Raw genomic sequence first — 13,941 nt, forward strand, 5'->3', positions numbered from 1 at the left:
GATCCGGGCTCCTCTCTGTGTCTGTAGGGTCCCCAGTAGGAGTGATGCTTCCGCCTCCCATCGCTGCCACGAGATGGAAGCCAGCACCTTCTCTCCTTCCTTGGTTGCAGTGCGGGGAGCCCTGGACTCTAGAGGCTTGGTGAGCTCTTCCTCCCAGCCTGGGCACCAGAGGAACCATTTCTCCTGGGGGTGATGCTTCCCTAGCCCATCCCTGCCCACTCCTGCCCCAATTCCCAGAAGTAGATGTGTCTCCTGCTCCTTCCCCTCTTCACCCTCAGGGCAAACCCAATTTCCCCAGCACTGGGCCTGGCACTGGAGCCCCTTGCCTTTTAACTCGGCATTTTCACATCGTAGCACTTTAACCCTAAGAAGAAACCTGCGAACCCTGGGGACCAGGTGAAGGGCTGCAGAACCTTTCTGTTAACTGTGGCTCAGGCTCCGACTGAGTTTTCACTCACTCAGTCATGCCGTGGTCACACGCAAGATGGGCAGGAGAGCAGCAAGAAAAGGAGGCCATTTCTGCCATATATTCCCCGTCCTTTTGTTTTTTTTTCGTTTGACATGTGTTTTAAGTGTCGGTCATTTACAAGGTTCTGAGCTTAGAACTTCAGAGGACCCGCAAATGCTTAAGTCCCTGCTCTCAAGGAGTTTGGCGTTTAGAGGGGCTAATGAAACAAACATTACCCCCAGGCAAGGCAGACCAGTGTAAGCGGCCCCAGAAAGGGCCTCATGGTCCAAGGAGAAACTCAGCAGCCCTTTCCTAGAAGAGTTCACCTGGCGGGTCCCAGCCACTGCACATTTGAGTGTGTTCTTTCGTTCGTGGTCTCCATCTCCCAAGGTGGTGCCTGCTTGTTGCAGTCCAAGAAAATATGTTGGACACCTGTCTGGGGACCCTGGAGGGAAGTCCTGGATCTGAGAGGGAGCCTTGGGCCTTCTCCCTTAAAGCTCGATTTGCCAGGAATATTTCACTCTATACCAAAAATGACATAGAATTCTTTCCGAATTTCCATTTTCCTGGGAAACGCCGCTGGAAACGCAGAAACTCTTTTGATAATGAGAGATGAACAAGTTAGGAAACAGGAGCTTCTCTCTTTTTTCTGTTTTCTTTTTGGCAGTATCTTCTCTCTCTGCTCCACAACTGCAATTCTGCAGGTGAGGCAGCATTTCATTTCTTTTTCTATAGAGATGCTGTTTCTCACATCCTACCTCTGGCCTCTCTCTTTAATTTGACAAAGAATCTCAACGAAGTCAGTCACTTGATGTGGGGCAGGCGAGGAGACAGCACTGGCATCGTACATTCCCCAGCGCCCAGGCCCTGAGGCTGCAGAAATTTCTCTCCTAACTCCTCCCCGCCCTGGGCACATTCGGCTTCCAGATCACAAAAGCACACACTGTCGTCTGCTCACTGATTGGCATGGCCTGATAGGCACCTCTCACAGTGGACACTTTGTACTTCTCTCTCCAGACAACTGGCAGGAGAGTCAATAGCCACACAGTCTCCGGGGATCTGTCCCTAGGTTCATTCCAGCCACACTGGAGCCTTTCCACCCCCTGCTGCCAAGCGTTTCTCCTTCGAGGGCAGGGTCAGACCACCCCTGGGTGAGGAGAGGCGAGGGGAAGGATTCCAAAGCCTCTCTGTTGACAAAAGGGGTAGAAAGAGATGGGCCAACGCCCCAAATGCTGTGACTGGAAAGCAAAGAAGGAAAACAAAGATTATGGATGTGCAACCGGGCTTTGATTTATTTGATTTTGATTATTTGGTGAAGAACTATTGACCAGAGGGAGATGAACATTCTTACTGGGAACCGTCTAGTAACTAGGTGTGAAGGAGGGCCGCTGTGAAGGTGCTGGTGTCTCAGCATGCCTGCTGGCCTCCTTTTCAGTCTTCCTGGTGCTGAGATATTCTGTGCTGCTTCCCAAACTCCTCTCCCACCTGCACCTGCCCACATGCTGCTGAAAGTGCTGGATGGCATAGACTTACACATTATGTAAGAACATGTATTATTGGACATTCTTGCTACCAACATCCAGCCCACATCTAAGCTCCAGATCTTTTTGGAATCATTCCAATGTCAAACCCAAAGTAAAACAAAATTGATTTTGAAAACCTTTTTGAGTTTCTATACTCACTCACCCCATAACAACTAGAGCCCCCTGCCCACTGGTGTCCTGGCCCAAAGGCTGGGACTCCCTCTCCAGGAGGGCGCTGAGAGACCCCAGCCTGCTGCTCCAGCATTCTCAGCCTGCTTGTTACAGGCCTGAGATATGCTCCTCTCGTGCTTTTTAATGTCACCGCTGAGTTGGGGGCAAAAATATGAGCCATCTTGCAGGAGTCCCTAGGCTGTGCAAATCCCTGAAAGAGGTGTACGTGTGCAATGTTGTATTGACTTCTAAGGCCCCACTGTGTGTGTAGACACAATCACACTGGATCCTCACAAAAGCCCTGGGAGGTTCAATACACTTGTCCTCATTGTCAAAGGAGGAAACCGAGGGTCGCTGGAGCTCAGGGACGTGAAGTTCCTTCCCAAGTTAGAGCAGAGTGGCTGTTTGAACTTTGATGTCCCTTTCGCTCATTCTCGTCCCCTTTTACCAGGCGTCATGCTTCCAGAGGCTGCTCTTGGATGGGAGGCTAAGACACGAAGGAGGAAGCAGCAGCCCCTGAGGATTGCTATACAGAAAAACATGTCCTATGCTGTGTTACGGGACCAGATTGCTAGTGGCATAGTTGGAACAATGTCATTGCTAGGAAAAAAAAAAAAAAGGTCACTCCTCCGTCTTTCAGCTGCTTGGATTTACGCTGCCTCCCTCCTGAGGGCCTGGGAACAGAACTGCCCCGGTCAGCAATAGGCAGGCCGAGAAAAGCAGACGTGTGCCATGGTGGCATTCCTCAGCTCACGACCCGTCCCAGGCCTGCACGCAGACACCTCCTCTCCCAGGCTCCACACCGCCACCTGATCCTTTCTTCTACCCTGAGACTCAGAGGACACAAGTGTGTCTTACTGACATTGTTTCTTATGGCACTTTAGCCACTGGCTCTCCCTTTAAAAAGTCTTTGGATTCAGGGCCGGGCGCGGTGGCTCATGTTATAATCCCAGCACTTTGGGAGGCCGAGGCGGGTGGATCACAAGGTCAGGAGATCGAGACTATCCTGGCTAACATGGAGAAATCCCGTCTCTACTAAAAATACAAAAAAATTAGCCAGGCGTGGTGGCAGGCGCCTGTATTCCCAGCTACTCAGGAGGCTGAGGCAGGAGAATGGCGGGAACCCGGGAGGCGGAGCTTGCGGTGAGCTGAGATTGCCCCACTGCCCTCCAGCCTGGGTGACAGAGTGAGACTCCATCTCAAAAACAAAACAAAACAAAAGTCTTTGGATTCAGATGCTGGTGCCGTGCTTGCACAGCCTGCAGAACCGTGAGCCATATAAACCTCTTTTCTGTATGAATTACCAGTCTTAGGTATTCGTTTATAGCAACACAAATGCACGAATGCAACACTTTACCTATCTTATTCTCATGCCAACTTTATGAAGGATGGATGGACCATTCCACAGATGAAGAAACTTGCAGCAGTTATAGCCTGTGGTTTCTGTTTTTAGAACAGCAAAAACAACATGAAAGGACAGCCCTTCTCTGATAAGGGGTCCACCTGATAACACTGGCTTCCCTTCCCCAGACCAGCGCAGGCCTTGAAGAGAAAGCTCTTTATACTGCCCAGGTAGGCTTGGGCGCCTAGGGTCACACCCCTTCCTCGGCCCACAGCTTCTGGGGGACTGTGTCCCTTCTGCCAACCTTGCCTAGGCTCTCTGCAACTTGTGGCCCAATATATATACAAAGGCTGATACATAATTATGCGTATGTATATAGGCACACATAAATATATACACTCATGTAAATATACATATATGATATATGCATATATTTATATACATATTCACTTATATACAGTACATATATACACCTATATGTATAGGTATGGATATATGCATCTACATATATCAATATACATATATGCATTAGTAAACATATATGTGTGCACATATACATGAATAAAAACATATGTACGTTCCCATCTATTATTAGTTCTCACTGTGCACCCTTGCTACAAACTGTGCTAAACACTTGATATAGCTCGGATGTCTGTCCCCTCTACATCTCGTGTTGAAATGTAATTTTTCGGTGTTGGAGGTGGGGTCTGATGGGAGGTGTTTGGGTCCTGGATACGGATCCCTCATGAATGGCTTGGTGCCATCCTCTTGGTGATGAGTGAGTTCCTACTCTTCCAGTCTGCATGAGATCTGGCTGTTTAAAGGAGCCTGGCTCCTCCTCCTCCATCTCTTGCTGCCTCTCTCACCATGTGACATGCTGGTTCCTTTTTCCTTCCGCCATGACTGGAAGCTCCCTGACGCCTCACCAGAGGCCAAGCAGATGCTGATGCCATGCTTGCACAGCCTGCAGAACCCGAGCCATAAAAACCTCTTTTCTTTTTTTTTTTTGAGATGGAGTCTCACTTTGTTGCCTGGGCTGGAGTGCAGTGGCGCGATCTCAGCCCACTGCTACCTCCGCCTCCTGGGTTCAAGTGATTCTCCTGCCTCAACCTCCCCAGTAGCTGGGATTACAGGTGCCTGCCATGATGCCCAGCTAATTTTTTGTATTTTTGGTAGAGATGAGATTTCACCATGTTAGCCAGGCTGGTCTTGAACTCCTGACCTCGTGATTTGCCTGCCTCAGCCTCCCAAAGTGCTGGGATTATAGATGTGAGCCACTGTGCTTGGCACCTCTTTTCTTTATAAATTACCAGTCTTAGGTATTCCTTTGTAGCAAGGCAAATAAACTAATACAAAACTTTTCTTATTTTATTCTCACGCCAACTTTATGAAGTTTGGATGGACCATTCCACAGATGAAGAAACCGAGGCCAGGAGACGTTAGTTAGCTCCCCGGGATTACATGGCTAGAAAGTGTCATAGCAGGGATTGAATCCAGTGCCTCCTCACTCCAAGGACCATGCTCTGCTCTATGCTATTCCCTAGTCTTTCACAGCCCAGTGTGCCCCTGGGATGAAACCCTCAGCCCTCCAAGGGTACCAGGCAGGCACTGGCTTGGATTCCCTTTGGGGCAAACCAGTGTGGCCACATTCTTGCTCTTTTCCCAGACCTGAACTTTTTTCCTTCCTATTCACTAATGTTATCAAAACAAACAGAGAGCATGGTTTATGGTGCATGAGGCTTAATTTGACTTAATATATAGACCACACATATTCCTCAGGAATCCATTAAGTTTAATCGAGTGCAGGCTGTAGACCACGTCTGAGGAAGGACCCGGGTCATCTACAGTTCACGTGGCAGAAATGAGTGAGTCACTCGTTGATGGCACAGCCAGGGCTGGATTACCTTGCGGCTTCCTTCCTTAAATGGACAGAGATTCCAACTGCTGTGTGAATAACAAAGGCCTTAATGTCCCATTGGCCAATGGAGACCAGGCCAGCAAAGCAAAGGAACCTCAGCAGCTGTTTTTTTCCAGAGTGCTGAAGACTGCAATCTTAGCCCCGCTCAGCTGTCACGGTGAAACCTAGTGGGGTCCTGCTGGGAGAGCACAGATGGCCCGGGGCCATCGGTCCCAGCCCTGGAAAACCACAGTTGGAATCTGTGTCCCGTGGACAGGGATCTCCTATGCACTGTGCTCTGTGGCCAGCCCCCTGCCCGGGGAAGCATTGCTTTTTCACTCGAAGGGAACTGCATTGTTGGGTAATGCTTTGGACCTAGGAAGAACAATATTTAAGAATGCGCAGGGCGACAAAGTTTATCTTCTCCCTCAAACTTTGATTTGTTCTTTGGGTTTTTTGCTTTTGTTTTTGTTTGTTTGTTTTGTTTTGTAAAGGGTCTTGCTCTGTCACCCAGGCTGGAGTGCAATGGCACGATCTTGGCTCACCGAAACCTCCACCTCCCAGGTTCAAGCAATTTTCCTGCCTCAGCCTCCTGAGTAGCTGGGATTACAGGCGCCCACCACCACACCCAGCTAATTTTTGTATTTTTAGTAGAGACGGGGTTTCACCATGTTGGCCAGCTGGTCTTGAACTCCTGACCTCAAGTGATCTGCCCACCTTGGCCTCCCAAAGTGCTGGGATTATAGGCATGAGCCACCAAGCCTGGCCCTCCCTCAAACTTTGAATGTCTTATTCACTCTCTTCACTTTTTCTTTCCTGCTTTTTTGTTCTTGACACCCCATTTGTGTCTCTGGAGGACTGGCTAAGTATTAGATAAATATTAAATGATAAATAATAATGACATTGAATAAATATTAAATGTTCAGTGTGCAATGTGCTTCCTTGTTAATCAAGCTAAAACAGAGGAATACAAGTTTCCATCTATGTGAGGGTCACCCTCATCTCAACTTCTGGTTCTTTCCGGAAGGAAGTCTATGAAAAACCGAGATTCCCCATTCATTATAATGTCCCGTAGAAACGGATTATTCTTCAGATGAAAAGCGGGAAAGGATTGATGGTAAACAAAGAACACTAAAAAGGAGACTGGGAGCAGAATAGCTTAGAGGTTCCAAAGATGACTTGCAGAACCCAAGGACAGGGCTTTGAGTGCTAACTCTGACGCATTGTTGGGAGACCCTGGGCAAGTCCCTTAAAGCCATGAGAACCTCAGCTTTCTCGTTTGTGAAATGAGAACAATAATACTGAGACTACCGTGAAGGCAACAAGAGGAGGTAACGTGGAATGCTCCGCAGTTCGCAAGAGCTCAGGAAATGTGGGCTCCACTTCCCTCCTCCTTCCCCCTCTTAGAGTCTTGATATTTTTCAGCTGAGTACAAACAACACTGGGATGGGCTTTGGCAGGTCGTTTAAGGCAAGTTGACTGCCTAGAAGAATTTGTTCCAATCCTAAGGCCTCTCCATATTAATAGGACTGATTGTGTCAAAGCTGATGGAGTCTTTGGTTCCTGGCCAGGGTGCAGAGGCATGAGGGCCTCTTTCATGCTTATGAATGACTGGGTTTGGTGAGCCTCTTTGATGAGCTTCTTTGTCCATATTCAAGGGAATGGGGTCAGTGTCCCTTCCCTAGAAACACTGCACCCACATCTTTGCCCCTTAAAGGGCTGCTTTGTTGTGTCTGCTGTTGTTTTATCTAAACTTTCTTTAAATTGACCTCCTTTCTCTGCAGTATATGCTAAAATAATTGGCCCCTGACCAAATGTTTCTGAAAGGAGCCCTAATGCTTTTGGGTAAATGCCAAATAAACAAGTCTCCTACTGGGAGACGGTCCTCTTCTGATGGACCCAAAGCCTTGCAGAGCGCGAGGCACTGACCACTGTCCTCTCCACAGATGGAGAGGCTCCCCGTGTCTGTGTGCCTGAGAATAGAGCCCACCCTTCTGTGTGGTGGCACCATCTCCCCACTCTTTGTCTGTCTGCCCTGCAAGGCGTCCCTGTCCTCTGGCTCAGCTACTGTTCCAGGATCAACAAACATGTTGACTTACAGTAAGTCCTCTTGGCTCCCCCATCCCCTGCTCCCTCCCATTCCCCAGAACCATGACATGGAATTAAAATGTGGCCAAGCACCCAATGAAGCTATTGTGGTTTGAACCCAATGAGTATGACCTGATACTCCACGAGGCTGGTTGGGTTTCAGTGGCTAAAACTGCCCAGTGTGCTCAGTTATTTCTTGGCACAGATTTCACTCTCCAAAATGGCCTCACAAAAAAGGATGGTGAGCACTACAATCCCATTTTGAGGAGAACTTGAGAAAGTATGACCTGGAAGAGTACAAATCAAAATGTTAGCATAAGCTACATCTCCAGCATGGGATTATAGTTTGTTTATCTTATTTTATTTCTTAGCTGTATTTTCTAAAATTTCCCTAATAGTCATGTTTCATTCTTGCAATAAAAAATGAAAAATTATGTTTTCAAGTAAATATTGCTAAAACAGTGGCCCACAAATACATCATTTTTTTTTCCTGTAGGATGAGCCAAATGCTGACGGTTTTCCTTTTTTTCAGGTATAAATCATTATTTGCTCTGTGTGAGTTGGTGAGTGCTATTTACAAGGCTATTTTAAACTAACAAGCTTATTTTGGAAGGTTATGATAGACTTAGAGGGAATTACAGGATTTGAGTTGGGCAATATCTTGGACGCAGTGCCTGTTATGATGGACAAGAGAAGAAATGACTAAGTGCCTCTTTGGCGCAGAGGGAGCCGGAGCAAGCCACTTTAGGTTCCAATGAATTCAAGTAATTACCTTTTTTGTATGTCAGTAAAAAAACTTCAGCACCGCCTAGAGAGGCTAGATGTGGGTGGTGTCTCTTTAACACTTCTTTTCCCAAGACTGGGTAAGGAGGGAATTTGGCTTGATTAGGAACCTCAGTGCTTGCACGCGTGTGTGTTGAGGTGTTCTTTTGCTGAGGGGTTAACTCATGTTTCGGAACAACAGGACAGCATTTAGCACATAAAGGAGATAGGCAAGATGACTTTCCCGCGCTGTCTCTGGGTTTAGTTAACACTGAACCCTGTGGACGCGCAGAGGTGCTTCCTGAACTGCACTGCAGCCTGCAGAAGGTAGAGGGCGCCATGGGTGGAACCCCACGTGCTTCCCACATCCGCTGTCAAGTTCCTCAGCTTCCTCTCTGTCCCCGAGTAGTGGGACCCGCTGATCCCGTGTTCCGTTGAGTGCTTGCTTTCTGTCTCCAGGGCCCAGGGAGAGCCAGGCCCGCCGGTGCCCAGGGCCTGTGTGCGCAGCGTCCGGGTGTTGGAGGCCGCTGCGGAAGGGCTGGCACCGTGGGCTGGGCCGGGAGCCGCAGCGCCCCAGGCGTGGCGTGCCAAGTCTCAGCAGAGCAGACCGGGCTGGGCGGACTCTGGCTCCGAGCGGGCCGGGCGAGCCCTCCATGTTGGAAAGGCTCGGGAGATGTTGAAAGGATCTGGCAAGGTTCAGGCCTGCGACAGGGAATCGGTGCTTCTCCACCCGCTTGGATTTGGTGAACACTTCACAGACACAGGCGGCGATGCCAGCCTTGTGACTAAAGAGACTTCCAGAACATCCTGGGGCTAACCTAAGGGAGGGCTGCTGGAGAAGAGTGGCTAGGATGGGATCCTGTGATATTTTCATAGGAAATGAGCATTTCGTCTGTGCAAACAACGCACACGAAATCTTGCCGTTACACGTTGGAAATGGTTTTGTGTTCAGAGCCAGTGGGGCGGCTTGGGGTCTAGTGTTGTAAAGAATCATAACCCTGATCCTAAAGAGAATATCAGGCTCTGGGAAATACAATCAAACATAAAGTTCATTCCAATATCTGGCCCAAGAAGGCACGCCGGGGGAACTTTTCTTTAGGGAATAGGAATTCCCATCAAAGTTGTTTATAAACCGTTTTATGACACTGTGAGTTGTGATGCAAATCCTGTTCTCTTATTGATTTACGTTATGGGTCTGTGGACTGCCAAAATTACAAAAATAAATCTTAATTTGGGCTATTATAAGTTCAGAATTTGTGATAGCTCAGATGTGAATCGATGAACGTTTATCTTTGTCTACTTAGTTACCTGTTTGTTCTTAGAGAATACAGATTAACAGGACAAAAAAAAAAAAAAAAAAAAAGTCCTGTTGAACAGTGTTTAAAATCGTTGATGGAAGAAATTGTTTCCAAGCACCCACAAGTAAATAAACACACATGTATTGAACACTGCTGCTCACCACGGGGTGGGGGTGGGGGTAAGGATATAAAGAGAAAGAGGAAGTCTCTGCCCTCAGCATTTAAAACCAACACTAGGTCAGGTGTGGTGGCTCCTGCCTGTAATCCCAGCACTTTGGCAGTCCAAGGCAGGAGGATCACTTGAGGCCAGGAATTCAAGACCAGTCCGGGGAGCATAGCAAAATAAAAAAATTAGTCTAGCATGGTGGTGTGTACCCGTAGTCCCAGCTACTTGGGAGGCTGAGGCTGGAGGATCTCTTGAGCCCAGGAGTTGGATGTTACAGTGAGCTATGACTGTGTCACTGCACTCTAGTCTGGGAGACAGAGTGAGACCCTGTCTCTAAAAAAAAAAATTAAAACTACAAAAACAAACACCAAGGGCTCAAATCAGTAAGGGCTCAAATAAATGTAATACAAGACAAGAGTGTTTTAAATATATTCCTTTCATTCCCAACCTTCTTAAAAGAGGAAATTATGTTTCTTGCTGCCTTCCTGTACCTCACACTCAAATCTCAAACCGACGAAGCCTGATTTCTTTTAAAAACCTTTTTTTAATTTTCAAAAATTAGTTTTTACTTTTTAGAGATTAGTTTTTGGAGACGGAGTTCTCACTATGTTGCCCTGGCTAGGATCCAACTCCTAGGCACAAGCGATCCTCCCGCCTCAACCTCCCAAGTAGCTGGGATAACATACATGTGCCACCATGCTTGGCTTGAAGCCTGATTTCTAATCCTTCCAATCGACTGAAATGCTTAGCATTCACTAATCAATAGGCAGTCAGGAGCCTGTCTTCAGTTCTCCTCTTGCTTAAATCTTAGCAACATTCGATGCCACCGATTGTTTTCGACTTCTTGTTACACTATGATCCCTGTATTCTTTCTCCTGTCTGGTTCCCATCCCAGCTTGTGAGTATTCTTTTAGAGGCTTTTACTGACTCTTCTGTCAGTTCTTATAATGCCATTGTTCCCCAGGGTTTCATCCTCACGTTTTCTCTTCTCACTCTGGATGCTTTCTCTGAACAAGCTCATAAGCTCCCATCGCTTCGACCACGATTGATATATACCATAACTCAGAAATCTGCTCTTAGCACTGACCTCCCCACCGACAAGTGTAAGCCTCCTAAAGCTCCTGAGCACTAGGCGGCATACCAAGAGGAAGATGATTATGTTGGCCATGTGAGGAATGGATTGGAAGGAGGAACAATAGGGAGGCCATGTGGATTAGGAGCCTTTTGGGTCTAGGTGAGGGGTTACGAGGTGCCTTCCACATCTTGATCTATTGCAAATTTGCTTTATTTCCATTCTGCCTCTTCCCACAGTATCTTGAGTTACGTGCTTATGTGCCCGCCTCCTTTACCAGGCTGTGAGCTATTTGAGGGGAAGGACTATGACTTTCCTCTTTGTCTCTTTCTTCCACAGTGAATATGGTAGTATGCACTACGTATACCATTCGGGCAGCAGTGGGATAGGAAAAGAGAGAAGACGTCTTTGATGTTGATACACTCATTGAAGGTACTTGTTGACCAGTTGGATGTGAAGTCTGAGGAGGTGAGAGGAATGGAGGAGGACGCTGAACATCAAGTCAGGGTGACTGGGGCTGGGGAGACCATTAACCGAGAGAAGGCGCACAGAAACGGGGCGGTGGAGCCAGCATGTTGGGTTTTGGGTGCAGAGAGACTGAGGCACGTGGAGTTTGGGTGTGGAGAGGCTCAGGAGGCAGGTGGAAGCACAACACTGTGTTGATCTGCTGTGACTTAGTTCACGAAACTGAAAGCATTGAGACTGGGAGTTTAAGAAATGGAATTACACATTGAATAATGGCTTCCGAGGGTTTAGGAGGGTCCTTAGAAATCATCTAGTCCAATTGTTTGTTGGACACCCGAGTCCTTCGTACAGCTTTCCAGCTGACCTTCCTGCACTTTGTTCTCAGTTGGCAAACTCTCCCTGTGTTTACAGCATTTTTCCTTTTTGATTCACCTTCAAAGACTTCAAAGTCTCTTTGACTTCCAGTTTTAAGTTTCTTTTTGTCATAACAGATTTTTATCAGTTATCTGTTTAGAGAGAACTTTTTTTTCTTTTCTTTTTCTTTTTTTTTTTTTTAGAGATAGGGTCTTGCTATGTTGCCCAGGTTAGTCTGGAAGTCCTGACCTCAAGTGATCCTCCTGCCTTGGCCTCCCCAAGTGCTGGGATTAAAGGTGTGAGCCACCATGCCTGGCCTAGAGAAATCTATTACTGAATGTTTATTTACCTGGCTTGGGGGGTCCATAATTTTACTATTGGGCTAGCTGAAAGTAGGGTTGTTTTAGACTCTGTGAGAGAAGCTTTGGGTTAACTGGGAGACAAAAGGTAAGAACTGGCTTAATTCACAGCAACTGACTCTTTTTTATCTCCAAGGTTTCCACTCGGATTTGCTAACTCTTAGGGAAGCTAGAAGCAGACTGCCTGCATGTGGATCTTGGCTGTATTCCCTACCAGCTGGGAACATTGGGCAGGTTACTTCACCGCTCAGAACTTTTGTTTCTTGCAGTAAATGGAGATACTGGTGGTATGAATTTCATAGGGTTGTTGAGAAGACTGAACATGAAATGCTTAAACAGTCTCTGCCATGGAGTAAGTCTTCATGATGAATATTAGCTTTTATAGTTATGACCTCAGGCACACCCATCCACGCACGGAGCAGTCACCACCAGAGAAACATGGCGGATTGAGGAGAGATGGGCACAAGTGGCCCTCGCCTCATCTGATGACAAAGAAAGGAAATGACTGGAACTGATGAGATCTAAATGTAACGGAGAGGAAGCTTCAGCAGTGAGCCCAGAGTCCCTCTGCTCACAGTTTTCCAAGAGAATTACGGGAAGACACAGCTTCTGGCATTTAGAAGTGAGAATGTTTTCATCATCAAAATAGTGAGGTATATTTTAAATAGTTTGGCTAATTAGGTGCTGATTAAATTGCATTGCTCCCATATGTTTGTGCTTTCCTCTGTGCAGAGTTTATCTGCCTGAAAAGTCCTAGGTAAATTATACGTCTATGAAGGAATTCTTTGATACCTTGTACCTAGTAAGGACTCAGAAGTACTGAGTGATAAATTATTTTATGAAGCTAATTATCATAATGATACAAACAGCATCTAATATATTTGAATGCTTATTCTGTGCTTCACATAACTATCTCATTTAATCCTGTGAGGTTGGTACTGTCACGATTTCAATCAACTCCTAAGAGACTGAAGTTAAAGACCAGTGGATCCTTGGTGTGTCAAGATCTCGCTGACGTTTCTTTGTTTGCGTGCTTGGATTTTTGTTGTTGGGTATTCTTAGCACAAAATGCACCTGCAGGAGAAATGATAGAAATGACTTTCAATGGATCTCTAAATAGACGTGGCTGCTAAACAATCAGGAGGGGTGTCATATGGCTGAGCTGAGGATAGGAGCATCCTGGAGATGGTGTAGTGACTTCGAGTTTGATGGATGGAGAGGGGTGGGGAGGGGTGGAGAGGAGGAAGAAGGAGGAAGAGTGAGCTGAAACCACCTGTGAAAGCAAAGAGCCCTTGGGCATGGCAATTTTGGGTAAAGCTGAAGGATGCTGGCCTCTCTTCACCAAAGATGGTGCTGACTCATTGTAACTGACCCCAGTCCATCTGTCCAGCCTCACCTCCTATTATTTCCTCCTCTCAATGTCTGCAGTCTACTTTCTGTTGCCTACACGTACCATTTCTTTTCACAAGCCTCTGTTTTTACACACAGTGTGTCCTCTGTCTTGCATGCCCTTCCTCATAGCCCCAGGTGGTAAATTTAATAAAACTACCACCTATTTTGTGAGCTTTCCTTTGCCAAACATTGCACATAGGTTATATCTAATTCTTGTAACAATTCTGCAAGGTAGGCATTATTATTCCCATTTTCCAGATGGAGAAACAGGACCCCCCTCCCCGCCCCCCAACCAAGGATAAATAATGAACACGAGATTACACAGTTAGGTGGACCTAGCACTAGGATGTAGGTCTGTCTGATTCTAAAGACTGTCACATTCTTCTTCTCCTATTCCTTTAAAAATTCCCCATCACCCTTCAAGACTTAGTCTTGGCTGCTCTGCCTGTGGAGTAGCCATTCTCTATTCCTGTACTTTCTTAATAAACTTGCTCTCACTAAATTAAAACAAAAAACAAACAGAAAAGACTTAGCCTTAATGCTGTTTCCTCTGTGAAGCTGTAATGGAATTCCTCAGACAACTGCATATTCCTCGATAGTCCTG

The 13,941-nt window shown here is 46.8% G+C and overlaps 1 long non-coding RNA gene across 1 annotated transcript; it reads left to right on the forward strand.

Annotated features, from left to right (window-relative positions):
• Positions 1-8,653: 8,653 nt before the first annotated feature.
• Positions 8,654-13,154, forward strand: LOC139357230 (uncharacterized). The gene is made up of 3 exons (XR_011610100.1): positions 8,654-9,378; positions 11,107-11,235; positions 12,082-13,154. It is a non-coding gene; the product is annotated as an uncharacterized lncRNA (long non-coding RNA).
• Positions 13,155-13,941: the final 787 nt, after the last annotated feature.

Source organism: Macaca nemestrina, chromosome 1 (assembly GCF_043159975.1).
Source record: "Macaca nemestrina isolate mMacNem1 chromosome 1, mMacNem.hap1, whole genome shotgun sequence".
NCBI classification, from domain to species: Eukaryota; Metazoa; Chordata; class Mammalia; order Primates; family Cercopithecidae; genus Macaca; species Macaca nemestrina.